General features: G+C 37.7%; 1 long non-coding RNA gene across 1 annotated transcript in view; it reads left to right on the forward strand.

Annotated features, from left to right (window-relative positions):
* Positions 1–280: 280 nt before the first annotated feature.
* Positions 281–27,874, forward strand: part of LOC309665085 — a 61,349-nt gene continuing 33,755 nt past the window's right edge. The window contains exon 1 of the long non-coding RNA XR_014266204.1: positions 281–8,089. This is a non-coding gene — a long non-coding RNA (uncharacterized lncRNA). The remainder of the gene's footprint in view (positions 8,090–27,874) is intronic.

Raw genomic sequence — 27,874 nt, forward strand, 5'->3', positions numbered from 1 at the left:
AGGCAGGGGTACAGATGCAAGAGGAGCCTGTGGCGGCAGAGGCCAGCATGATGTTGCACCAGCCTGAGGCGCGCCGTGTGTTCTCCTGGGGAAGTTGTCCCTGGATCGCGGGACCCTGGCAGTGGCGGGCTGCACAGGCTCCCGGGTGGGGCGGTGTGGATAGTGACCTGTGCTCGCACACAGGCTTCTTGGTGGCGGAAGCAGCAGCCTTAGCGTCTCATGCCTGTCTTTGGGGTCCGCGGTGATAGCCGAGGCTCGCGCCCGTCTCTGGAGCTCCTTTAAGCAGCGCTCTGAATCCCCTCTCCTCGTGCACCAGGAAACAAAGAGGCAAGAAAAAGTCTCTTGCCTCTTCGGCAGCTCCAGACTTTCTCCCGGACTCCCTCCCTGCTAGCTGTGGTGCACTAACCCCTTCAGGCTGTGTTCACGCCGCCAACCCCAGTCCTCTCCCTGCGATCCGACCAAAGCCCGAGCCTCAGCTCCCAGCCCCCGCCCGCCCCAGCGGGTGAGCAGACAAGCCTCTCAGGCTGGTGAGTGCTGGTCGGCACCGATCCTCCGTGCGGGAATCTCTCTGCTTTGCCCTCTGCACCCCTGTGGCTGCGCTCTCCTCCGCGGCTCCAAAGCTTCCCCCCTCCGCCACCCGCAGTCCCCGCCTGCGAAGGGGCTTCCTAGTGTGTGGAAACCTTTCCTCCTTCACGGCTCCCTCCCACTGGTGCAGGTCCCGTCCCTATTCTTTTGTCTCTGTTTTTTCTTTTTTCTTTTGCCCTACCCAAGTACGTGGGGAGTTTCTTGCCTTTTGGGAGGTCTGAGGTCTTCTGCCAGCGTTCAGTCTGTGTCTGTAGGAGTTGTTCCACATGTAGATGTATTTCTAAAGTATTTGTGGGGAGGAAGGTGATCTCTGCGTCTTACTCTTCTGCTATCTTGAAGCTCCTCTGGAGTTTATTTTTAACGACTTTGGAAAGAGAACTAGCCATAGGACCAAAAAACCTGTGCTTAAATTTTTTCTGTGTATTTACTACCTCGATGTCCTTGGTAAGTTATTTTCTGTATCATTTTTTCTCTATATATACATATTTGATAACTTTAGCTAATACATGTTGAAATTTACTATGTGCCATCTTATTTCATAGCAATAAGCCAGTGATACAGATAGTAGCAATATTCATATTTTGAAGACTAGGAAACTGACGATTATGGCTGTTATAAATCTTCCCTTAGGTCATACACTAATAAATGGAAGAGCCAGTATTTGATTAGGTCTGTCTGAGATCAAAACCTGAGACTCCAACCCCTGTGTACTAGAATCAGAAGCTCACTATAACAGTAAATGGAATAATATATGGGGCAATGGCTAACATAACTGAAGCACTCAATCTAAAAGAAGAAGTTAGGGGTTTCCCTGGTGGTGCAGTGGTTGAGAATCTGCCTGCCAATGCAGGGGACACAGGTTCGAGCCCTTGTCTGGGAAGATCCCACATGCCGCAGAGCAACTAGGCCCGTGAGCCACGACTACTGACCCTGCGCGTCTGGAGCCTGTGCTCCGCAACAAGAGAGGCCACGATAGTGAGAGGCCCGTGCACTGTGATGAAGAGTGGCCCCCGCTTGCCACAACTAGAGAAAGCCCTCGCACAGAAACGAAGACCCAACACAGCCATAAATAAATAAATAAATTTTAAAAATTAAAAAAAAAAAATAAAAGAAGAAGTTAGGAATCTTAGCCTGACTCCTCAACTGTGTGGGAAAAATAATATTTATTTCCTTTTAATCTAGATAATCAGAATTTAAACCCTCATCCTGCCTTGCCAGCCTGAAGAAGTTCACTCTGTTTCATGATTTGGGCTCAGTCTTTCTGGTGTGATACTAAAGTGTCTGGGTCCTATGCTGTGCCAAAGAATTGGAGCAGGCTCTTGTCTTGTTTTAGGACTTGGTCCTTACTAGTTACTACTGAGAAGTTCCTAGTTCTTCCCAGCATTGCTGCTTCAGATCCAGTAGTTCTGAGATATTTGAGGCATAGAAATCTTTGTTGAGTCTGGGGGGTTTCTACTGCCATTGTTCATTCATTTAATATTTATTAAGTATCCTTTAGTATGAAGCATCATCTTAGATATTGAGGGAAAGGCAGTAACAAGACAGATTTTCTGTTCTCTACCTCTCTTGGAATAATCACACAGCCTGTGGAACCTTGCCACCTCTTAACAGGGTGCTGTCGAGTGGCATATAGATTCCAGCCAAGGGTAAATTTACCATGAAGGTAAAGAAGCTTGGGCTTCAGGGACCCTCACTTTCACAGTCCCTTCTAATACTTTAAGATGGGTCTTAAGAATGTGTATACAAGGTATTTTCTATTTTCTCTGTTTTGTTTTTTCAAAGGTAAGATATTTTAACTGAAATCAGTTAGATGGTTGTCTAACCTCCCTGTATTTTTATGATCAGGTCAAAGGGAAATTGAGTTTACTATTAACATTGCTAGATATGACAATATTATGGTGGTTATATAAAAAAATCTGTTCTTATTTATTGAAGGTGTGTATTGAATATTTATAGACAAAAAGTATGGAATATTTCCCCCAAAAGGAAAAGGGGATACAATTAAAGAAAAACTAAAATAATGTTTATAATTGTTGAAGCTGGGTAATGGATACATGAAGTTTCCTTATATTGTTCACTTTATTTTTGTGTATGTTTGTACATTTCCAAAATAAGTAGTTAAAAATTCCAAGACCCAGGATAAATCTGGGTGTGATTTATTTGATCATGTGTTTATTTGATTATGTGTTTTTCACATAAACTGGTAAGTCATTTAATGTGTAATTTCCAGTTTATTATTCATTTTTCTCCCAGAAGTATTTAAATTATATCTTGGTCTTAATTTTCAAGAGTAGCTCATTTGAGTCATAGGTTAAATCTTGGTTCTCCTCAAAATGTTTATCATAATGTTTATCTCATCATATTTATCTATCTGTTTAGCTTGCATTCTTGTTTATCCAATTCCAGTTTATTTTCCATATTACTGATTTTTTTTCTGCAAGTCAATTCTATTGCTTATTAATTAATTTAATGAGTTCACTTTGCTTCTTCACCTATACTTCTCTCTACTGACCCTCACTTTTAGCTCTCAGTTCTTCTTTCATAAGGCAATATCTTCTTGTAACTTTTAAAATGAAGCAATCAAACATCTTTTTATGTTAGAAACTGAAAGAGGTGTGTATGAAATAGTCGCCTTTTTTATGCCACAGCATCCCTTCAGAGGCTTCATAGGTACATGGGTGCATAATGCATCTCCTAAAGTAGGCAATGTTTCCCAAATACTTAATTTTCTTTTTGCTGAACATGTGGAGACCTACAAAAATCTCCTGTAACACTACTCCATGGAATCTCAATTTGGAAAATGTTAGCTAAACATTTTTAAAATTGTTTTTTTCTGCCCTCAGAAGATATGGAAGGCAGAAGGTAAGTTCATACCTTGGATCTTGTATGTATTTTTACCATTACCCAGTTCAATAAAACATTACTTAGTGTCTGTAATGGACCAAGTCCTGTGCTGGCTCTAGGAATACAAAAACCAATACTTCTTCCCAACCCAAGATTAATTCATGGGATCATAAACACGTAAAACACAGGTATTCTGGCAACAGAGAAAGGAAGGTGAATAAAACTCTCGCTAATAGCACTGAACTAAGGGCTACAAAAAAATCCATTAACAGAAAGAAGACTTTTCAGGAGAGAAACCCAATTACTAAGTGGTTTATTTTAAAAAATAAAAGCCAAGTGTTCTCTTTATAAGTTACGGGTTTTTTTGTTTTGGTTTGGGTTTTTTGTTTTGGGGTTTCTGGTGGGGGGTAACCCTGAGGAAAAAGAAAACTAATCCTATTTTGCCAAAATGTTTCAAAATCTTTTAAAATGCATTAAAATAAATGGTTGAATTTAGAAAAAAAACAGGTTATTTTGGTTCAGTACTAAACCTCTAAGATTTACTGAGAGAATGTTTAATATTAGAACAACTGTTTTGGTTCATTACATTTTTTAAGAGGTTCTTAACTTTAATCAGTGAGAACTCACTCAAGCTTCTAACTGCAAAAGCAGGCTATTTTAAGGTAATGTGACAACTTTAAAATTTGACAATTTTAAAGCTCTTTTTCACAAAATTTTTCATGTGTGCCCCAGAAATTTTGGATTTTCCTAATGAGATAATGTTTATAAATAGAAGGCCATAAACTCTCTGGGATATAAGGACTAACAGAAATGAGTTTTAGAAATCTAAATTTGGTTTGTACTTAGGGTTTTGAGATTATTTTTTTAAAGCTAATGTTTGTTAAGAGCTTTATGGTTTAGTGTTTTCTTCTGTTCTATTTTGTAAACATTCTTATGTCAGTATCTCGAAAGAAATAATTAGAAAATATAACACCGTGTTAACATTCTTAATATGTCATGAGATATTACACATTGACAAGGAAGTATTGAATGGTTCTATAGAAAAATAGACAAAAGATATAAAGAGAAAGTGCACAAACAAGTCAAAAATACAAATAGTCGATACATCTGTAAAAACCTGAAAAGCTGAACCTCAACAGTAACAACAGCAACAAAAAAGCATCTTTTAAAATGGCAAGAACCAAAGAAAACATCACACAGGTCAAATCATTAAAAAAATAACAGTCCTCTTTTTGGTGAGAGTAAAATATGAATTCTGTTACAATTCTACTGAGTTTGCTAATTGGCATAGCCCTTCTGGAAAGGAGAGAGGTAAAATGTACCCCCCCACCAAATTCAAAAGCATTTATAGTCTCTGATTCATTAGTATCACTTCTGAGAATTCATTCTCAGGAAAATCTATTCATGGTGTTCAAGCATAATGTCTTTATAAAACACTTGTTACAGTTTGAGTTTTTTAAATGCTCATTGTTCCCATGTTACAGATGAGAAAGACAAAACCCAGAGATATTGACTTGTACAAAATCCCATAACTAGTCAGTGACAGGCCTGGATCAGACCTTTTAGATGTCAACTTCATAATTATTGCTCACGCTGAAAATATTTGTTTCAACAATTTTTTGGAACCTTCTCCATGCTATGCTCAATGTCAGGTTCTGGATGTACAACGTTATGTTTACTGAACATTTACTATGGACTAACTTCTTCATATGTGGATTATCTCATCTTATTCTTGAAACAAGCCTTTGGAGTTTCCAATGAGGAAGCTGAGTAACTCTCCAAGTGTCAGATAGCTGAGTTAACAAACCGGCCCAAGCAATCTTACTCCAGAATTCTCTCTCTTAACTATTACACTGAATTATCTCCCCAAGATAAACCACCCATAGATGCTGTCCTCAAAGAGCTCACAGCATAGTTTCAGAGAGACAGATTTGTTACCGTTAGGAATACATGACAAAAATACTGTGAGGACACAGAGGAGGAAACTAACACAACTATGTTTTGGTCCTGAGTGCTGATGGTGGTGGGTACGAGGGTCCTCAGTACTAGCGTCATTTGTAAGAATAATTTATATTTGAATTTGCAACCTCAGATAATCACATCCACTGTCTGAGAAGACTCTGTAACAAGATACGTATATTTTTACTTATTGATTGATTGAAAATTCTCTATGTGTTTTAATCCCCCTGTTTAAAAGAAAGCAAACCCACAAATGTTCATAGAAAAACAGTAAAATGAAATGCATTAAAATGTTAACAGGATCTATCTACTCTCACCAACAAAAGGATTGTTTTATTTTCTTTTCTATATGTCTCTATAGTTGCTTTGCTTTTGTAATCAGACAAATGCTATAATATTAGTTTATTTTTAACTTACACAATGAATATTAGTGTCAAACACTTAATCTGCAACCTCTTGGAGGTTATCTCATAGCCCAGCAAGTATTTAGCAAATACATGGGTGTTTAGAGGCAAAAGTCAGGGAGGTGCCATGTGTACTTTTGGTGATTTTCCAAATTCCAGCCTAGGATCCAACTTCATGTACTGGGTAAACGTGGACTTAATCAAAGCTTCAGAATGCAGTGGCAGGACTGGCCACAGAAAGAGCACAGTAGCCATGGAGCTGAAGTGTTGGTTGTCAAACCAAATAAGAAAATGTATACAATTGCATTTGAAAACATGTAATTGTTATACAAATACAAGATATATTATCAAGGTTTGAAAGCATGAAAAGGAGTCTCATTAGCAGAAATCCACCAAAGAAATACTGCTATCCAGAGTGTTCCTGGCTTTGATCCCAGCCATGGTATAACCACTGTTAGCCAGTGGTTAGTAGATGCTCTCTTGAAGGTGAATTTTGGGTGAAGTAATTTTCAAGCTCAAGTACAAAGAGCAAACATCAGTTGAAACTTCCTTATACTAAAGTGCTTAAGGGCATTGTTCATTTATTTGAGCCTCCTCACAATAGATTTTTGTTGTCATCACTACAAATGTGGGATAAGAGGCTTAGATAGGATAAATAACTTGCTCAAGGTCACAATCTTGTGAGTTGTAAAGCCAGGAAGGAAACCCAAGCAGAATTTGACTCTTATGCATTACTGGGTGATCAGTTGCACTGAAGAAATAAATTATTAAACATTTGGAAATTTGATAATAACTTCTCCCATGTCTTTTACTTTTACTACCATCCACCTAGCCCATAACAACTCTTCCAATAAACTGCATAACATATTTTTAAAATGCTAATTAATATATAGTTATCATTTAAAGTTTATGAGATAATTTGGCAGACTTAAACACACCCAGAAGTCCTAGAAAATGAGAATTAAGAGTCTCTGGTGTAGATAAAAGAGATAAACTAGCAGATAATACATTCCTTTATCCCCTCTTTATTATATAGTGTTTCGAATAGCTATATGTGATTTTGTAGTTTTTTTCAAGTATGCCCCCAAACTCAGTAATTCACAAGTTCTTCACCTCTCTATTATTCCACTTTGAACTTAGAAAATTTGATAACTCCCACTGTTTACTGAATCCAAATGCGTCTACTATAATTTTAAAGGGAATAATTCTGCACCATTATCTCCATAGAGTGTTCCCTACTCTAGGAGTTGGGGAGGGGGGGAGTGTTAAAGAGAACAATGTGTACTTTCTAATTCTGATTATCACACTAATTATTAACATGAATGTGTAATTAATGCATAAGGTCAAGAGGAGAGTCTCTACCTCATCTTTGGCAGGTATAAGATATATAGAAGAGTATAAAGGTAAGAGAATCTCCTAGAGGTCATAGGTATCCCTACTGGAGGTGTGCAAGTCCAAGTTTAAGAAATACTGGTAGAAAGTAAAGGGGAATTCAGAAAGAATATGATGAAACAACATGGTATAGCGGAAATACGGGAGAATTTGTAGTTCAAAGATCAGGTTAAAGTTCCATCTCTGTAATGTATAAACTACGTTACCTTGGGAAGTTTAATAAAAATTGCTATTCTTACCTAATCCCATAGGGATATTTTAAGAATTAAATGAGTTTATGCAGAATTCTTACACATGCTAGATAGAACACAGTAGGCACCAAATACGTGAAAGCTTTCATATCCACTCTTAGATTACTAATTTGGGGACAATTATATTTACTGTTAAGGGTTATCATGAGAATTACATGAGTTTCTATGAAGATGAAGTTTGCCACTCTGTACCAGTCAAACTCTGGATGAATCTCTTTGTTCTTGGTTAAGCCTTTGTTGAAACATTAATTCATTTTTAAAACTCGGTTGCAGAATTTACACATTTTCACATGGTATTCTACCTATCCACTCCAGTGAATTTTCTATTCTCTTTGCAATAAACAAGTTTCATTTTTATAATGTGACCTAAATACTAATAAATGTTATTTTGAGGGGGGAAAAAAAAAAAATCCTAGTTCTAGGAAAATATGGCCACAAGGGGGAGGTAGAAGAACTTGCTCAGGAGATCCAGCAGTGTTTTTCTTTGTTTAATTTCTCTTCCCTATTTTCCCCCTCACTTCCTCAGCTCTGTTTGGCATCTTGTACCTGTCTTGCAGGCTTCCTGATTCTCAAAATACCCTTATAGGCTCTATACTTGGAAAGTTTATCGAAGTCAACCACCTTTTGATATCAGAGTGATATCTGCAGGATGAGGTAAGTGGTGCCTTGCTGACAATGCTGCCTTCAATTCCAAGTCTGTCCTTATGGATTGTAAAGCAATAACTGCTCACTGCAGCACTGTCCTAGTGTAGTTAATCACCGAGAAGGAATTATCTGTGGACATGGTAAGATGGCTGTATGAGAGCTGGAACAATACCTATACGGGAAGAGGTCCTTTTCAGGTCCTGCTCTCTCAGGGAAGTACTCATTTAGATTGCCTGCTTTTAGTTTATAGGATTTCTCTGGAATCTACCTGTTTTGTTACTACTAGGGGCTCTTTAAGAAAATGCTTTGTCTGCACTTGATTATAATTCAAGCTTTAGGCTACACAGATTTGATCAATTGTTTTTGACGTTACTTATTTAATACGTATGTATTGTAGGCCATGTATATCATACATTCTTCTAGGCACTGGTTATGGACTCAAGTAAGGCAAAGGCTCTGCTCCTGAGGAACCTGTAGTGTAATAGGTTATTTTCTTCTGCTAATATTCGAAATGTATGGATATCTTTATATTCTAAAAGCTTTTGGTTCTCACTTCCTGCAGAGTTAAGTCCAAATCTCACAAAATGTAAGGCTCTATGGATTAGGGTCCTTGTAGGAAGATGGTACACTGCAAAGAAACTGTTTACAAAGGTGTGTGGGCGGAAGGGTAAGGAGGAATTCACACTTGGTGGTTAAGCCTTAGCCTCTGTCCCTGAATTGGGAGAGACATGCAGCTGTAGGAGATGGTCACTTTGGTAGTTAAATGGCTGGGATTCAGCCTGGAAAGTAGGGAGCCAAGAAGACAAATGTCTCAATTTATCAGTCATTCCTGCTGCCTCATAATCTCCTGCTGCTGCATCCACTGGCAGAACCTAATAGGAAGTCAGATGGTAAGAGAACATGGTATGTATGGTCCCCAAAATTTGGCCTCCTGGAACCCAGAGCAGGGTTGATTAAGGTGGAGTGTGCAGCGGGAAGGGGTCAACCAGAATATCCAGCACAAAGGCCACTTCAAATCTACTCTATATTAACTTGCCATTTATTCTGGTTCTATCCTTCTATTTCCATTCCTATTTGCTACTATTCCCATTTTTATAAATGTAGATAACTCTGGAGCTAAAATTCTCTTTAACAGCAAGAGTTCAACATTAAATCAATAAATATTTTTAGAATGCATACTACATGCCAGCCATATTTCTAGCAGCTGAAAATGATCTCTGTTCTTCTGGAGCTTTCCTTTGAGTGAGTGATGTCATTACAAAGAAGGTACAGTACAGTGTATGATAAGAGAAAGACACATCAGGCTAACTAATGTGTTATTAGGGGAATTCAGAAGGGTTTTCCAAACATAATAATGACGAAGCGTATTTGTGAAAGATGACACAAGAAGAAAGAGAATAGAAAAGAATGTTCCAGACAGAAATGAAAGTTTGAGCAAGGACCTGGAAATAAGAGAGAACACAAACCTTTTGTGGAATTGCAGGCAGTTCATACTGCAGTGTGGAGCTGGAGGTGAAAGATGAGGCAGAGAAGTGAGCAGAGACAGAGCACAAAGGCCTTGGAAGCCATGTTTGGGAACTGGGCTCTTGGGTAATTGGGAGGCACTGAATATGCTCCGTTTTCTGCAAAAATCCTTGTCACAAAATGTTTGAGAGTTTTTCCTGAGAAAGGAGGCTGTTGGAGGGAAAACCAGAATTTCTCCAATATGTCCTGGTTCTGAAGCCCTTTGATCTGTGGTCGCTCCCTGTGTGGTTCCACTAACAGTCCACCAAGACTAAAGCAACCAGGATTAAAAACTGTCCAAATGTTGTCTTGGTGCTTTTTGCCATTACCAGCGGGTCACCTCTAATTCAGCATTGCTGAACTTTAATCCCTATGACAATAAAGATCTCCTCAGTGTTTGTCACTGCCTAAGACGGTGAGTATCAGAGCATCAGCTTGTGGAGGTAAAGCCTCTATTCTCTGTAACCCTTGGCCCCCCTACTCCCCTTCCCTTGCCCCAGAGCTGGAAATCAGACTGTCTACATTTAAGTTCAGGCTCTGACTTAAAATCGTTTTGTGACATTCTTTCCAATTTTTCTGAAGCCCACTTTCTCATCTGTGAAATCTTGAGAATTCTAACTTTCATATTGAAAATTCACTACAGGTTCTTTAAGGATGAAGTGAGAACAAATTTTTTTAAAAGGAGGGTTATAATATGTAAGCCCACTGCTGCCTGAGGTTCCCATGGTCTAGCTGTAGGGGCAGGTGCTTCTGGTCCTTGATACAAGGTACCATAGAAAGAAGCCTTCTGGGCTGAGGTCCATGGTGTTGGAAGGAGGTGGTAGGGAGGCAAGTAGGACAAGTTAAGGCACTGATTAAGTGGTGGGGCAAAGCCCTGGGGATGGGCATCGGAGCAAATCTAGTTGTTATGGTTCACGATGATTCTACCTCCTTGACAAACATTGTGACTCTGTTTTTATATATTTTAGTAGGCAAGACTATCCTTGGGGAGGTAGGAAGCCGGCATAGTCTATGTGGCTTCCAGGTTATAGGAGGATAGCACATACATGGCTTGTGTCCCTGATGAATATTGGACGGATGTCTTGAAGTCCATGCTTCTGTTTCTGCAGAAGGAAGCTGAGTAGCGTCATGCCCTTTCCTGAGACTCTCAGAAATGAGCACAGATGTGCCAGTGGAATGCTTGCCTCCATCTTTGGTGCCTAAACTCAGAGGGCAGACAGCTAGGTTCAGTGCCAGGATTCCACCCTGGAACAGCAAACAACTTAGCCTCCGGACTGATCTTGAACATGCTACACCTGATCCCAAGGACAGTCCAGGATGCCAGCATCTCAGGAGACTATCTGATTACTTTTCCCAGTTGGAAGCAAAACGATTAGTATAATTAATTCAGGGCTGTGGTTGAGGCTGGGTGAGGGTATGACCAAAGCAGATAAATGGGTATGCAAAGAGTGAGAGAACTGGTGCCCTCAGTGGATCGGAAGCCATGGAGACATAGGCAAGTCAAGCAAGCACACAGGAAAGAGGTCTGGGTGCAAGTCAGACCTAAATGCCGTTTCCCTCCCACATACCTTTTATAAGCTCTCTGGAAATTGATGGTCAGGCAAGCTGCTTCTTCTCACCCGAGTAGAGACAGGATCAATGCTTGAATCTTGGTCCTGCATAGGTGAGCAAGTAATTTAACTTAACACTCATTTTCCTGACCTGTAAATATAATAATATTTCTGACTCAGCTATCTCAAAAGGTTTTATGAACTTCAAATGATATTTATCTGATATTCATTTTTATCAAATATATAATAAAATCTCTATATATAGCACTATATGTAGAATCTCTCTATGTATCAAATATATGCTTGCTAATTTTAATTTTAAAAGATGATTTACTAATTGAAAAGTGCTGGAAAATTATAATATAAAGCTTGTGTGGGTCATTTTTTCCCATTTGAAAAAAGCATTGCTATTTAATCAAAATGTTTACTTATAATAATTTCAGATAAGGTAGCCTAAATTTTTACTCTTCATTTTGTGGTTATATTATTGCACATATTTGGTCTCCTAGTAATTTTTCCTGTAAGTGTTCAATTTTCCTTCACCATGTTGAAATCCCAATAGCAGGGGAAATGAGACAGTAAAGCTCAGGTCCATGTGAATCACAGCAAATGTCTTGAATTCTGGCGGTATAGTAGAATATAGTTTTCATTTCTGATTGATTCCAGTAGTCTTGCTTCATCTGCCGGTGCATAAACTTGAAATTGAACTCTACAGATATTACAGAGGTATGTTTTGCCCATTCATTCTTTCATTTATTCATTCCATAGATATCTACTGACTTAACCCCTTATGAGCTAGGCATTAGCTGGTTGCTGGTGATACAAATTAAAATCAGGCATAGTTTCCACTAGAGTCTATGTTCTAGTGGAGGAGATACCCACAGGGAAGAAGAAAGTTGTGATGTAGAATGATATCAGAAATGGAAGCTCAGGGCAATTTGGGAGCATGTTTTCTCACTCTCATAAATATATTTTTTTGACAGCAGAACCCTAACAATTTGATTGCATTTGAAAATTCTTTAAGAACTCCATAATCTGCTTGACAGAGAAAGAAATGCCTTGTATGTACAAATTACTATGTATACTGAAATATAGATTCCTTAGCATCAGAAGTCAAGACAAAGTTGATAATTTGTTCAGACATTCTACTACCACCATAATTTTCTTGAATCATAATTTTGAGCTTTGTTTGTTTATTCTTATTTCTGTGAAACTTCTTTCATCCCCCCCCACCCCCCAGTAATGTCTGTGGGATTCCCATTTTTTGAGTCATTTAGAAATAATAATCACAATTTATTTTTTCAGGATGATTTCATAGAAGACAAAATTTTATCAACCACTGGAACAAAATAGCATCCTAGGTATTCTTTGTAATGTACCTTATAATCACTAATTTGCATATCAAATAACTTTTTCATAGGTATCATTAACTCAGCAATACTTTAGACATTTCTTTTATTAATTTTTCCTGTTTCATTTATTCATTCATCAAAATTTATTGGCACAGCCATTCTGTGTGAGACCTCTGCTGGGAGATTTTATAAATATATTTTATACATATATTATATATATATATATATATATATATATATATATATATATAAAACTGTATATACATGTATACACGGTTGACTCTTGAACAATGCAGGGATTAGGGGCACCGCACAGTTGAAACTCCAAGTATAACTTTACAGTAGGCCCTCGGTATACGCCGTTCTGTGTCTGTGGATTCAACCAACTGTGGATCCTATAGTACTGTAGTACATATCCTTTGAAAAAAATCTGTGTATAAGTGGGCCCATGCATTTCAAACTCTTGTTGTTCAAGAGTCAACTGTATACACATGCCTTCAAGTATCTGCCTTCAAATAATAGTCTAGTGGCATAAACAGACAAGATCACAGGAGAGGAAATTTTACCTTTGCTAAATGCTAAATGAATTAGATGGTTCATTTAAAAAAAAAATAAGGTAGTGAGAGAAGATTCAGAATTCCAGAGATATACATTAATCAAATGAATTTGTCAAAAGCTACACCTAATATAGCATAATCAGATATTACATATGAGCAGTAAAGACTTCCTTTTGCTTTAAGAAAGGTAGGGTTAAAAAAAAGATTTGTCTACAGGCAAGCTAATTTATAACTTTTCTTAGTTGAGGCACTGAGAGTCAGGCCCCCACTAGGCTCTAATAGAAATACTATGAAGTAAAAGGCATTCAAAAACTTTTTTGGGTACAGAACTGTACAATATCTCACATTTTTTGTTTTTTTCCTTATTGTTAATTACATAAATTATTTCTTGAAATGGAATTGCCCAACCCGGGGGTACCATGTTCTTCTAGTTACGATTTTGTGGTGTAGCTTTGTAGTTGAAAAAGGAGTTACGTGACAAATGGCCAAAAGGTCACCAGGGCCTGTGCATTCAATTGCTCAAGGGTCCCTTGGCACACTGGCTTAAAGAGGAAAATAGGCTTATACTGAAAATAAAAGAAACTGATAGAAATACCATGTCCCTAGTGTTCCAAAACAGGTGCTTTTTTAACTCCACAATATGTGGAAGTCCTCAGAGCCATGTCAATGCTGAGCGCCTTCATTTTCTTTTCTTAAGACTCCTATATACATCTAGACGTTATACAAGTAAAACACGACCAAAAAAAAAAAAACAAAAAAAAGCAAAAAAACAAAACTAAACAAAACCTCTACAAATTTGTGATATTGTGATTTATAAGAAACATATATTGGTCATTCAGATGACCAAAATATATTTCTCACTGTTTCTAAATTCCTTGAAATTTGCTGTGATAAGAGCAATAAAGATGTCTTTTGTTATGTTAATAAGGTGACTTCTGGAAAGCCCTTAGGTACCCTAAGGATGGGGGGATCTGACTGCCAGAAGAACCAACCAGTGATTAGAGGGTTGGAACTTTTGGTCACCTCTGGGGAGGGAAGAGAGACTGGAGATTGAGTTCAATTGCCAATGGCCAGTGGTTTAATGGATAATGCCTATGTAATGAGCCCTCCATAGAACCCCCAAAGGACAGGGTTTGGAGAGCTTCTGGGTTAGTGAACGCTTGGAGATTTGGAGATAGTGGCATGCTCAGAGAGAACTTGGAAGCTCCATGCCCTTTCCCCATCCCTTGCTTGATGCATCTCTTTCATCTCACTGTGTGTCTGAGTTATATCCTTTTATAATAAACAAGCAATCTAGTGAGTAAATGGGTTTCCTGAGCTCTGTGAGCCACTCCAGCAAATTAATTGAACCCAAGGAGGGAGTCTTGGGACCCTCTGATTTATAGCCAGTTGGTCAGAAGTATAGGTAACATCCTGGATTTATAACTGACATCGGAAGCAGGGGAGGGAGAGCAGTCTTGTAGGACTGAACACTTAACCTGTGGAATGTGACACTATCTTTGGGTAGATAGTGTCAGAATTGAGTTGAATTGTAGGACACTCAGTTGATGTCAGAGAATTTGCTTGACTGGGTGGGAGTGGGGTGGAAGAGGAGTGGTTAACCTCATCCTCATGAATTAAAATTTGGATCTGGACACTTTTAGAGTCCAAATCACTTATAAACTTTTAAAGCATATACATAAGTTATTCTGTCACTTTCATGCCTTCTCTCATTAGCCCTCTTCAGAGTTAAGTCTTCCTGTAATAACATTGTCGCTGCCCTGGTATAGCTTACCTATAGTGTAATACCCACGCCCTGTGTTGATTGTTGCTATCATAGCACTAATTGTTGGAGTGGTTCTGCAGATGCATGAGAAGGAAACATAATTACTTAGGTTTATGTTAGAAATTGTTAAATTATTTCTATCTGTAGGGTTTATGTGTTTTACTTATTTAATGTCTAGAGGTCTTTAAGATGCTTAAGATAAGAAGTGAAGGAACAACAGGAATAGTTTCAGACTGTGTTGATGACACCGAGTATTCTGGGACAACTCTTGGCTCACAGAAAAATCAGAAATCATAAATAATCTTATATTCACCCAGGAAATTTCTACATATAATTTAAAACTCATTTTTACTAAAAAACTCATCAAATTGTGGAAAATGTCTTTACAATAATAATGACTTCACTAACAAGTACTTTTCAATTACTTAGTTTTCCAGCCAGTAAAACAGCCAAATCATTATGGTATATTCTTTCAAGCAGTTGCAAAAGTAAATAGGTTTACCTCAGTCTCTTAACAAATTGTTCTTATGTTTAGAATAAATTAAAAAGTGTTGGTTGGTGAGGTCTCTAAGGGAACTATTTGGTTTCCCCTTTTTGACTCAAATAGATTTGGCCATATCTGCAGCACAGCACTTTTCTAAATGTACTTCTAAATATGAGAGATTTTTTTCCAAGAAGGTTTTGAAACTGATCTTGAAGGCAGTATCAGACAATTTTTCATTTGTTTCTTTAATCGGGTTTTTTTGTTTGTTTGTTTTGCTCCTAGTCAAGACATTTCTTTTTAGCTCCAAAATTTCTGATGATTTTTCCTTCAAAATTTGCATGCTTGGCTTTTAAATGTTGCTGAAAAAGTGTTTCATGCAGTAATTGTTCAGTTTCTTTTTTTCACACAACAGATCCTGGAATTTAGTCTCATTTGCATCTCCTCAATAATAAAGCCTATACTTTAAATAAATATCTCAGTACATCCTGTGTTTTTTTATGTTGATGTCTGTTGCTTAGTACCGAGTCACTAATCCTGGCTGAGAAGTAATATCATCTTTGCTTTCAAGTTTTTGTTTTGTTTTTGGGTTTTTTGTTTTTTTGTGGGAAGCCTCAGGGACTAGACAAAAATGGCAAGTTTTCTAATCTGTTGCTACAAATAAAATGTCCTACTTTCCAAACTTTCATGATGAAAATTATAAGCTTGGCTGTCTGAGAAGAGCAAGGTTCTGCTGACTTGTATGCACAGGTGTGTGGTGAAACTTCTTAGGAATACAGAACACAAAACTTATTTTATCCCAAATTCTAAATAAAATGTTTACTTCTTGAAAATGTACCATGCTACACAGATGTAGAAAACAAATTTATGTTTACCAGGGAATAAGCGGGGGAGGGATAAATTGGGAGATTGGGATTGACAATATACACTACAATATATATAATAGATAACTAATAAGAACCTACTGTATAGCACAGGGAACTCTACTCAATACTCTGTAATGGCCTATATGGGAAAAGACTCTATAAAAAGAGTAGATATATGTATATGTATAACTGATTCACTTTGCTGTACACCTGAAACTAACACAATATTGTAAATCAACTATACTACAACAAAAATTTTAAAAAGAATGCACCATGCTTATCTGGTGCCTTCACTCATACCCAAGCACACCATCTGCTAGGTGGTGAGTATATCCTGCTGAGAAGCCTGGTTTACCTTCCTGCCCCAATCTGGCCCTAACCACAGTGAACTTCTCAAACTGCAATTAAAGTGATATTTTTCTCTTAATTATAACTCTTATAATATCACTCTGCTGCTTAAGATACTTAAAAGGGGTTCTGCTATCTCTGTTTACCTCCAGAATATAAATCAAAACTCTGAAACCAAGTTTACAAAGCTTTTGATAGTCCATCACAAACAGGTTCATGCCTGCCTCTGCAGCCTTCGAAGTTACCATTTATCTCCCCACATACATTCTAAACTTTTCTCAGTTCCCTGAATTTGTCACATTCTTTTCCTTTGGATCCTTGCCTGTGCTATTCCCTCTGGCCAAATCACTGTCCCAGAACTTCATACTCCCCTCCTTTCTTGGTTAATTCCGCTTTATCCTTCAGATAAAGACTTCCCCACCTTACCAAGTTTAGGTCAGTTTCTCTCAGAAATGAACATGCAAACAATCTCTACTTCCCTATCATAGCACTTGCCACATTATTTTGATTTCCTGGTTGTCTGTTCTTCCTGTGATCTTCCAAAGGCAGAGACGAACTGTCTTTTTTCTGCTTTATTTTTAGTCTTTAACATAGTGCCTTGCAAATGATTGGGATTCAGTAAAAATTAGTTGAAGTAGTGAATGGCCAATGTAATAGGCAACCACCAGTCGAAAGTCAGTCAAGAGACAACATTACAAGAGGAACAGCATATCTTTCCCAAGGCTTTAAATTTTACAATGTGCTTTCCATTCTATGATTTGTCCCTCTTCCTCTCCTGCCACCCAGATGAGGCCAAAGAGTACATATCTCTTTAGAGGTTCCCAAAAGGACTCTGATGTGAGGTGGGTTGGACAGGAGATAATAATCTTTCCTGATGCATATGCACACTCCCAAGGGGGCTTTTGTAATACTTCTTACTCTATATTGTAATAATTCTTTCCTCTAATAGTCTGTAAGGATTTTAAGAGCAGCAAGCTTGTCTGATTTCCAGTGTTGAACCTTGAGTCTAGCATATAGTACTAGAGTTTATCATATAGTACATTTAATGAATGAAAATCAATTTCATCCTATGGAAACCTTGGCCTCAGAAACAGAATAACATATTTGAAGTTCACAACTACTAAATTGTTGTGGAGGCATGAAAGTCATAGAAATCAGAATTTTTGACTCAGAATTTGATCATATTCAGAATTTTTGATTCAGTTAAATAATTATTTAATAGTAACCTGACTCTGTGTTAAAAGACACACCAGACTGGCAAAAACTGTGTAATAAATTCCATGCCTCTAATCAGTAAAAGAGGCAACCAGTAGGTAGAGAAACACAGACCTCAGCTTCTCTAAAGATGATGTCAGGGCAAAGTGTAATACAGAAGAGAGACAAGTAACCAGGCAGCCTCCTTTCTGAGTCTGAACCATGGGTTCATCTTCATTATGGTGGACAATTTTATTCCATCTCTCTTTCTCTCTTTTAAATTTCTCATTGAGGTAAAACATATATAAACAAATGAACACAAATCAAAAGAATAGTACCAGCACCCCAAATGCCCCCCATTGCACCCCCTCTCAATGACTGCCCCCTTCCTTCCATTCTACTTTCCATCCCTTTTCCAGATGTGTTGCTAGTATGCAAGGCATATAAGGAAGAAATGTCATCATCTCTGGAAAGAGCGCTCTCACAATCTATTAGAAGAGGCAATTTTATTCTAATAGATATGAGACCATGCACTAAGAGGCTGGCAATGTGAGCAAATTAAGAAAACTCAAAAGAGGGAATCTTTTGTGGACTGAGATGGGGGAAACAAAAGTCTTCAAAGAGGAGGTGAAAATTTAAAGAGAGTTTTGAAAATTAGTTTCCCAGGTTGGAAAACGGAGAAAAGTAGAGTACCCCAGCCAGAAGAAAATATCATCATGGTGAAAGGAAAGGGACTAGCTATTTGAGTGAAGGCTGGTAGTCTAATGTGATGTGGTTAGAGCAGCAGGTTTCAATCTTGGCTGTGATCAAAATCACCTGTTAGGCTGTTCGTGGGCTACACACTAGATCTACAGAATCATGTACTCCAGGGATACAGGGATAAGACCTACATGTGTGGGTTATTTACCAAGCCTCACAGTTATTTTGGTTTGCAGACAAGATTGTGAATGACTGCACTGGAAGACAAAGTACCTTAAAGAATGTGAAGTACTATGTAGATGGCGGGTCAGGGTAGATTGGAAAGTTTGAATGCCAAGGTATATATTTTGGCTGTATTCTTTATTGTTTCCTAAACATGCCTAATCATAAGAATTCCAAGGATACTGGTAAAAAATCAGCTTTCTTGACCCCACTCCAAACCTACCAAATAAGAATTGACAAGGGAGGGGCCTGGAGATTTCTCTTCCTCCCTTCCTCCCTTCCCTCCCTCTCTCCCTCTTTCCTTCCTTCCTTCCTTCTTTCCTTCCTTCCTTTCTTTTTTCTGTTATAAACTGCATGTTTGTGTCCCTCCCCCCGCCATATTTATATTTTGAAAGCCTAATCCCCAATGTAATTTTATTTGGAGATGGGGGTCTTTGAGAGATAGTGTTCATGATGGGATTAGTGCCCTCGTAAGAAGAGAGAGCTTGCTTCTCTCACTCTCTGCCATGTAAAGACACAATGAGAAGATGGCCACCTGCAAACCAGGAATAGGTCTCTCACTAGGAACCAAATCTGCTAGCACCTTGATCTTGGACATCTCAGCCTCCAGAACTGTGAGAACAAATATTTGTTGTTTAAGCCAACCAGTCTATGGCAATTTGTTAAAGTAATTTGTTATAGCAGCCTGAGTAAAACTCTCCCTTCCTTCCTTCCTTTTTCTCTATTTTTCCCTGTCTTTCAAAAGAACTCAGGCAATTTTCATGATTACTGACATGGGAAACTTTTTGCATTTCAGCCAGTTGGGAGTCATTTAGACTTTATCAGAGTCAGATCTTTCATAAAGATCATCCTGGTAGAAATTCATTTCTTGAGGAAAAGAAAGATTTAAAAGAGGGAGAGGAAATAAAGGCTTGTTATATAATTTGCGGGCTAGCTGATTAGGGGGTATCTTAGTCTTTAGTGTGAGACTATGTTCAACACATACTTGGTGCTCAGAAATGTGTTAATGTACTGTTTTAAAGGGCATTTTAATAGGTGAAATAATGAGGATGTGGTGAGTATTTGAATATGGGGTGGGGAAGAAAAAGCACTGAGAACGATTTGGAGATTTCTAGCATGAAATGTTTGATGAGTGGTAATGCCATGCAATGAGACCGAATTGAGTGTTACTTCTTAGATTCAAACTTAAGAAAAAGACTGTTCCTTAAAAAAAAGTTATCAGCAAATGACTTTGAACACCACAGAACCTCATATAATTCCTCTCCCCTCTTTATACTTCTGTCAAGTCATAGCCATACCTTCAACACAAATCTCATACTCACACAAGTGATGTGTACTTGCATGGAATAACAGGTTGTGCATTTAAGGTCCACACCTTAGACTGGCAAAGTCAATTTTCACACCCGTCAGATCCTCTCCCTTTTGCTCCACTCTCCTTCCTTACTCAGAGCAACTATTTTTTCCTCTATAATAGCTTTCGTACATAAAAAAGAGAGAGCATGGCTGACTGAAATGACGGCTGTCTGATTCTGTTACAGTATCTGCTGCAAAATTCTGAGTGAGCGGTGTAACTTGGTGCTAGAATTTGAAACAGAAGGGCAAAACTCTAATTGAATCTAATCTTCAAATAACCAGAGTAATAAAAGAGAAATAAGGGTGGAATTTCATAGAAGTTCAATTTGAGAACTCTTGTAGCTGCTCAATTTGAGAACTCCACATAACAATTACCTGTATATTAACTGATCATAGGTGAGTCTTGATTTTCACCTCAGTGAACATTTTTCTGGCAATAAAACAAGCAGTACTTTCTTCCTTATTACGGTAAAACTGCCACTGGGCTTCATTTAATAAGAATTAACTGTGAATAAATTACAGCATCAAATTATGTACCATGACATAACTTGGTGTGAAAAATCTAGGCAGCTGCAAGACCCCATGAAGTTAATTCAAGCTGAGCTCAGTAGAAAAACCCTTAATTACTTCCTGGAACCTGTGGATCTATTTTCACTTCCTGGTGTCATTGGGATCACAGTTTAGATGAATTACCAGCAAATGCTCATGAAAGGCATCAGTGGGAATGCACTACAGAAATGGGGGTCAACTTTTTTTTATTCTTGGATTTGCCTCTGGCTTTTATTACTAAGTGTGCCTCTACAAATTGTTTGAGAAATCACAGCTGGATTTAGAAGAATCTAGATTTTATATTTGGAAGGAAACATATACTCATTAAGTTCTACCTCCCACAAAGAATAAGCTTCCCTCCTTTGTCATTTCTGACAAATGGTCAACCTCTGCTTATAATAGCTCTATGAGCAGGGCTTATTACCTCCCAAAGCAGCTTATTCTTATGATAGGACAAAGTTTTAGAAATTGTAGTCAAAATCTATCTGATTTTGGTAGTCTTTCTAGGTCTATTTCTGTGAATGGGAATAGAGTTTCCCAAATTTGTGTGATTAATATCACCCTTTGCACTTGCTAAACCTATAAATTACCTGGCCTTTTCCCTTGGGAAATTCTGAACCAGAACGTCTGAGTTTGGTTCTGGGAATCTGTATTTTATCACACACATCAGGTGATTATTGCTCTCAGATAAGTTTGGGAAACACTTCTCTAATCACTTCGCAGACACAAAGAATCACCTGGGGATCTTGTTAAAATGCAGATTCTAGTTTAATGAGTCTGGGGTGAGACCTGAGATTCTGCATTTCTAAGGAGCTCCCAGGTGATGCCAATTCTGCTGGTAGGTGGACCACACATTGAGTCTCAAGACTCGAATAATGTCAAACATTTCTTTTAAGATGATGGTTCTTTATATATATATATATATATATATATATATATATATATATATATATACACATATATATTTTTTAATATATTTATTTATTTTGGGCTGCATTGGTCTTTGTTGCTGCACGCGGGCTTTCTCTAGTTGTGGTGAGCGGGGGCTACTCTTTGTTGAGGTGTGCAGGCTTCTCATTGCTGTAGCTTCTCTTTCTGTGGAGCATGGGCTCTAGGCGCACAGGCTTCAGCAGTTTTGGCGCGCAGGCTTCAGTAGTTGTGGCTCGCAGGCTCTAGAGCACAGGCTCAGTAGTTGTGGCGCACGGGCTTAGTTGCTCCGCGGCATGTGGGATCTTCCCGGACCGGGTCTCAAACCCATGTCCCCTGCATTGGCAGGCGGATTCTTAACCACTGCGCCACCAGGGAAGTCCCCTTAATATATTATTGAAGACAGCAATTTCTCCTTAACTTCTGTTTCTCTAATCACCAAGCTAAAAGTCTTTGATTATTTTAGTAATTGCTCATACAGTTTGGATATGCTGTGGTCTCCACACCCTTCATCACATCCTTCATCATCTTGGTTATTTTCTCCTGGCTTCACCTTGTTTTGCTAATATCTCTCATAAAATATAATGTACAAAATTCAATACAATTCTCCTAATATGCTTTGAAATTGGTGCTCAAATATATTGATTTTGTAATCTGCCAAAATCTTTAAATCTTCCTTGCTTAAACTGCTTCTAAGCATGGTCTTTAGAAGCTGACTTAATTTCATTTTGGTGGGTATATACTGAATCTATATGTTATCTCTGTTAAGTTTCCCATTTCTTTTATTCTTTTTTTCTTTGAGAAAAATTTGAATGTTGATTGTGTCACCTGTAATAGTAGCTATCCCTTCCAACTTTATTTCATTTTTCCTAGTCCTTCCTTAATGTCTTTTTCAGAATGCTGAAAAAAATACAGTATTTGCTGACATGTTAATGGAGATGACTAATGTAAAATGACAAGTTGCTGTCTTCTAGTGTGGTTTTAAAACAACTGCAACTCTACCTAAAATTACTATTATCCAGCCATTGACTTTTTAATATGGGCTCTACTGGTATTTTAGTTTCCACAATTCTTTGTTGTGTGAGACTGCCTTGCAATTGCAGTTCATTTACCATCCCTTGACACTACTCTCTAAATGCAAATAGCACTCCCTATACCTATTTCCAAATGCCCCCAGTATACAAGACCTTCCCTGATTGAGAACTGTCCAGCCTATATTTTACCTTCTTTCCAGAGTATATCATAGGAGTCTTTACTCACTACTTTTCTGAAATCCAGTCTCTTTGTGTTGAACTAAGACCATTCCTTGTGTAAGAACTAAGACCATCGCCTCCACGTAATTTAACTATTGGGACTAGCAACTGAGACCATCTGTGTCAATATGATTTAACTGTTTGCTCAGGAAATTTTTAACCAAAAAGATAAACTGGCAAATCAGTAAATAATTTCATTTTTTTGCTTGAATAAATTTTTACAGACTAAACTACATATCTGAGTGAATGATTTGCACAACAGTTCATTTACTTAGACACACAGCTTGCTTATGAGAGCAATAGTTTGATTATCAAGATTTGCTTTAAGACCTTCAACCTGCTGTTGCAACAATTTTAAATGATATGTCACAAACTTTTCCCAACCCCAATTAATTTCATTAAATTACTTCAGCTCAGACTCCAAAGACAAAAACCTTCCCTAATTTCTCCCCTTTAAGACATTATTGAAACTATTAAGGTGGTGATCTCCCTTGCTTCAATAAGCTTAATGAACTCAGTTGGGTTAACAGGTTTCTTTGGTGGTCTTGTGAGGGAGCTGACAATGTTTATTCACAAAGACTTTAAAATATTCCTAGTGGTGGGCTTTTGATATCTTGACCTATGAATCCTATGAAGATGCTGAATACTTGCTCCAAGCTTGTTAATGATTGATACATACTTTTGCCGTTGTTCAGGAGGAGAAGAAAAGAAATGGAAAAAGAGAGAAAAGAAGAGGTATTGATGAAGATGATTGAAAAGAAATGATCAAGAAGAGGAGGAGTAGGTAGATGGAGAAGTAAATGAAGACAAAATAAATAAGAAAAAGAGAGGGAAAACACTATGGGAAGTATGTAACAACAAAGAGGAATGAGGAAAAAGAAAAAATATGACTAATTACCTTTTCCCTCCTTGTTCTTTTCATCATGGAAATAGGTTGTGACCCCTTATTGTTCCCAGGCAGCATGATTTCGGCTACAAATATGGACAAAAAGAAGAAAGATAATGAGAATAATCAGGGTATAGGGGACAAATACAAGGACATGACTGGCCACTTCACTCATTTTGCAGATAAGGCATACCCCTTCTTTGCAGAGATAACTATTCCCACCCAATAATCTATTTGTTGTTGTTTTTGTTGTTGTTGTTTTATTGTAAAATATACATAACATAAAACTGACCGTCTTAACCATCTTTAAGTATACAGTTCAGTGGCATTAAATACATTCACATTGTTGTGCAACCATCACTACCATCCATCCCCAGAACATTTTTCATCTTCCCAAACTGAAACTCTATACACATTAAACAATAACTCCCCATTTTTCCCTCCCCACCAGCCCCTGGAATCCACCATTCTACTTTGTGTCTCGGTGAATTTGACCACTCCAGCTACCTCAGAGAAACAGAATCATACAACGTTTGTCCTTTTGTGTTTGGCTTACTTGACTTAGTGTAATGTCTTCAGGGTGCATCCACATTATAGCAGGTGCGAAAACTTCATTCTTTCTTAAGGCTGAATAATAGTACAGTGTGTATATTCCACATTTTATTTACCCACTGAGGGACAGTCAGTGGACACTTGGCTGTTTCTACTTTTTGGTTCTTATGAATAATGCTGCTATGAACATTTGTGTACCAATATCTGTTTGAGTCTCTGATTTCAGTTCTTTTGGTTATATACCCAGAAGAGCAATTGCTGGCTCATGTGGTAATTTTTGTTTCCCACAGTGGTTTTTTACATTCCCAATGTGCAAGGGTTCCAATTTCTCTACATCCCCATCAACACTTGTTATTTCCTTTTTATTATTATTTTTTATAATAGTCTTTCTAATGGGTGTGAAGTGGTTTTGATTAGAATTTTCCTAATAATTAGTGATAGTGAGCATCTTTTTATGTGCTTATTAGCTATCTGTGTATCTTCTTTGGAGAAATGTCTATTCAAGTCCTTTGCCCATTCCTACCCAATAATCTATTGAGCAATGCTCGGGGCTAGACCAGATTGGGACCCCCAGAATGTGACACAATGAGTTGTAATTAATATTTACTAATCTATTCTACAATTAATTGAGGCTCATTCTTTTTGACTTTTCCTAGCCCACTTATGTATTATTTTAGTTTTTGTTTCATTATAACTAATATATATCTATTTAGGTCCACACTACTGAGATCTATCCATTATCTTTTTAGAAAATTGAGATATTTACCTCTTTCTACTTCTTTTACACATTCCCCTATAATAGAGATATCTTAAAAATTATTACAGGTTATTTTTAAATAACATTTTCAAGTGTCTTAAACTCTAAAAGTGTAATCTGCCTAATGATGCCTAATTTGGATGCTTCTAACAAGTAAATTTATGCAGGTGAGTAGTGTGTGGCCCAACAGGTTTTGTTAGGAAGTCTAAATGGCATGAATAGGTATAAATAACTTGGAAAATAAAACTTTTCTAAAGAACAGTTTAGACTTTTCAATAATGTTCTATAATGCAGCATATTACACTTCTGGGCCTTTTATTTTTCTGGACACAGGTCAGACATTATTCTTTGTTGGCTTACATATACATGTTCTCACATTCTTCCTAAGCCACTGTATTGTAGAGTACCCTATTCCTTCTTAAGGAACCCAGGGTGAATTCTTGTACTACGTGTGGAGAACACTGTGGTTCTTTTCATTTAAACTCTTTTATTTGCTGAATATGGAGCATAAGATAGAAGTGAAGAAATTAGTCTCAGTGGAAAACCAGTTTGTTAACCTAAGCAAACTACTTCATAAGAAGTAGAAGCCACAACTTGCCCCATTGCATGAATTTTATGCTAAATGAGCCATTATAAAGCAACCAAGAGTGACTTAAACTGTAGGCCTGGGCTGCATTATTGACACGAGGAGCTCTTCCAAGAATGGAAAGCCAGTAACCAGATGGATGTGAGCTGGAAACAGTTTATGTGGATTTGAGAGTACAACCAAGACAAGGTGCAAGTATAAGGTGAGGAAGGAGTGAATGGCTGTGTAAATCCAGTATCATAAAACTCAGGGACACTGGCTAAACTCAAATCTAAGCTAGGTAGACATCAGTTCCAAAAAATTCTGTTCTAAACAGAGCAGGCATTTTGTGTGACCTTATGAATTTGAAAACAACAGAGGGGACATTTGTGAGAAGGATGGGTAATGACCGCAAACTAAGGTCAGAGACTCAGTATTCCCAGCCTATTAGAGGGAGTTTAGTCTGTAGTTAGTCAAGCAGAGATACTGCACAGCATTGGTGTAGGTCAAAAAGTTTCAGCACGATGCTCTCACAGGCATCTGGGGTTTTGAACACCTCCAGAAACTCATTCATCAGGCATTGATGGCAGCTGTGAACTATTTCCATATTCCACTTGCTAGGAAGGAAACTATTAATACATTTTTGACTAGTGTCCATACTAGATGGGGTTTAGCCTGCAGGGGTGCATAAATCATTCCCCAGATGGGGTTAAATAAGCCATAACTTAATGCTGAGATATGCAGGTGATATGGGGTAGAGGTTGGAGAGTGGTAAAGAGTAGCCAGCTTCCCTCTGTGGGTATTCTGGTGGAGAGACCATCATTCCTTTCTCATAGTTTATATTTCTAGGTCTAAGAGGAACTTTTTAACAATAATCAAATATTTTTTGTCATGATTGCTACCTTGTTATAAGCCAGATTATGATCAGAGCCTTCTTTTATGGTGTTTAATTAAATTATCCCATCAACTATGTGAACTACATATTATCAGTTTTCATAGATCAATAAATAATGAGGTACAGAGTGGTAAAAACCTTTCCTTTGTCTGACTCCAACTTCTGTGCTTCTCTTCTACATATCTTATTTTGGAGACATTCTTTTTATATCTCCCATATCACACAAAGCATCTGTATAAATTGACTTCAGAAATAACCCTTGGTAGCGTAGAGTAATCCAAGGTAATTAGGCAAATTAAGCACAAACCAAGGTCCTATCTTCTTACATATTGATACCTTGAGGAAAGATAATTTCTGAGACTACTTCCATAAACCTGGCCAAAGATAGTAGTATATATCATTGCAAAACATGATAGCATGATGCGGTTGTATGATTCCATGTAGATCAGAAATCAGTTATATGAAGTAATTTGTATTTTTATAAGTGCCATCCTCCTAGATGAAACAACAGCAGCAGTCATATTTTCTTAAATCATTATAGCTGCTTGTGTTGTAGTGTTTTTCATAATTTACAATAGGTCTTAATCCAGCACTAACACTTAGCAGACCATAGCAATATCTCTTCTGTGCCCTGTTTAATGCAAATAGATAACTAGTGCCAAGGCAGGCCCCAGTTGCTATTGTTCAGCAGTGTTTGCTCTGCAGCAGTTTTCTGAGCTCTGCAAACACATCTTCCATCTGGCAGCTGGATATGTTTTAAATTTTTCTCTGTATAAAGCCCTTAGGCAATGCCATTTCATACATTTTGCTATTCAGGCCAAGTGAATAGCCTATCAGAATCTTCTGAAGAAGCCCTAGTGATCAGTATTGTTGATGAACTACAGAAAAATTATATGCATGTATTTGAATATTCCTCACTCATTAAAAGAATCTTTGAAAAAATCCTTAAATACAAACTGTATGCTTGTTCAAAAAATTATTTTTTATTCTTCTCCTTGTTAATGGTGCATAGTCATCCACTGCCTTTCCCAGTCTTATAGTTAAGGTATCACTTGTTACCTTGCGTCTCTAAACTCAACTGTAATCTCAGGTCAAGTTGGTTAAGTCAACCACCTCTACTTCACCATTTACCCAGTCCTGGAATTTATGTTGATTCTTGCAGGCTCAGTATGCAGTGTGCCATGGATGAAATTCCAGTCCATCTGAGCTGTCAGTGTTGCAGTATCTCCCATTCTTGGTCTCACATACCACATTGACTCATTTCACAGATGGACTCCTGCTTTGGATTTCCCCTCTACATGAAAACAGGTCTATTTGTTTTTGATATTTATACCTGCCTATCTCATTCCAGATGACTTCCCCAGAAAGAAAGCCCTGTGTGCCTATCTACTATAAGTGATTCAAATAGCTTTTTTTTTTTTTTTTTTGACAGATAAGGCTTTAAAAAGAACTGGTTTAGTTTACTAAGAATAACACAGACTTGGATGTCAAAACCTTGGCCTTTGACCCAGTTCTATCTC

Source organism: Balaenoptera physalus (assembly GCF_965194825.1).
Source record: "Balaenoptera physalus genome assembly, chromosome: 7".
In the NCBI taxonomy this organism is placed as follows: Eukaryota; Metazoa; Chordata; class Mammalia; order Artiodactyla; family Balaenopteridae; genus Balaenoptera; species Balaenoptera physalus.